This window comes from Phalaenopsis equestris, unplaced genomic scaffold (assembly GCF_001263595.1).
Source record: "Phalaenopsis equestris unplaced genomic scaffold, ASM126359v1 Scaffold000301, whole genome shotgun sequence".
In the NCBI taxonomy this organism is placed as follows: domain Eukaryota; kingdom Viridiplantae; phylum Streptophyta; class Magnoliopsida; order Asparagales; family Orchidaceae; genus Phalaenopsis; species Phalaenopsis equestris.
The window spans coordinates 1,153,774-1,155,232 of NW_018164743.1; positions in this window are offsets into that span (position 1 = coordinate 1,153,774).

Sequence of the window (1,459 nt, forward strand, 5' to 3'; positions counted from 1 at the left end):
AAAAAGTAAATAATAATCTACTATGTTTCTGTACTGAAGATTTCTTATGTGAAAAAGTATCATTCCAACTACAATGAGGTTCTGGTGAAATGAGATGAAATAAATGTTTATAATATGTATTGTACTAAATATGAGCCATTATAATTCTCTACTCTGATACTGTACTGAAGATTTTTTATGTGAAAAAGCATCATTCCAACTACAATGAGGTTCTGGTGAAATGAGATGAAATAAATGTTTATAATATGTATTGTACTAAATATGAGCCATTATAATTCTCTACTCTGATACAGTGCATAGAAAATCATTGGCTAATCCTAGGTTTAGTCCCTAAATCCGTGGCTAGGCTAGGAGGATGCCGACTCCCACTCCAGAGCTCCCACTTCCCTTCACCTGAAGGCTAACTCTCGCTTTAGTTTTTAAACACTAAGACTAAATTGGAGATTTCATTTGTTGATACACAAAAAATATATGCATTTCCATATTTTATACTTATTTTTGGTGATATTGCACTTTAATAGAAGGTATTTTGATGTTTTCTTACAGGTTATTGATTTTTAGGGCTTAAAGCAAAGATGGAGAAAAAATGATAAAATTTGGAGTCAAAATGACATTTTTGAGGATTTGTTCAACGCCAGACAGGGCGCTGATGGCGCCATTTGACAGAGAGCAGCAAATTAAATAGAAGTCAACCAAAAGCTGGAGAAGTTTTACTCAGTGCCGACGGCGCCAAAGGCAGTTCAAACCTCGTTTCTAGAAGGTTTGATGTATTTGGATGATTTTTGAAGATTTTTTGGAGGCACCTCTTGGAGAATCGACCTTGGGCTATATTTGGGGCCGAATTTGATTAGAAAAGGAGCTCCTCTACGTTCATTTTTCACTCCACAACGTTCCAACACGCCACATTTTTATAAACCATCACATTTCCATAATCCATCTTCATTCCACCACGTATTGGAGTCAATGTAGTAATTTTGCTTTCATAGCTTAGAGTTTTTTATGATGAGATTTAGTGTGAAACTTTCTGTAAGAGTGTTGGAGAAGGGGAAAAGTGAGAGAGTTCTTCTTCTTGCATTTCTAAGGGAAGGCTACAAAGTATTTGCTTTGAGAAAGAGTTTAAGATAAGTTTGTTTGTTTATTTAGTGTTTTCATTTCTTTTGTTTGTGAACTTGTTTCTATGTATGAGGATTGTGTTTTATCGTATCTTTCTCATGAAGTCTGAGTAGTTCCCTCTATCTTTCCCCATACTCTGAGATATGGTGAAATGAAGAGATAAAATGAATGTGACATAATTAAAATATAAAATATATTGTGATGATTTTTCAACTCTGAACTTAATTTACTTTTCAATTTGGCCAATTGATTTGTTAAAATATGTTGTGAAACATATGATCAGGAAAATGAAGTATGAGTTATTCAACAGAGTGAGGGTCACATGTCACATTTGATTTTATGAAGG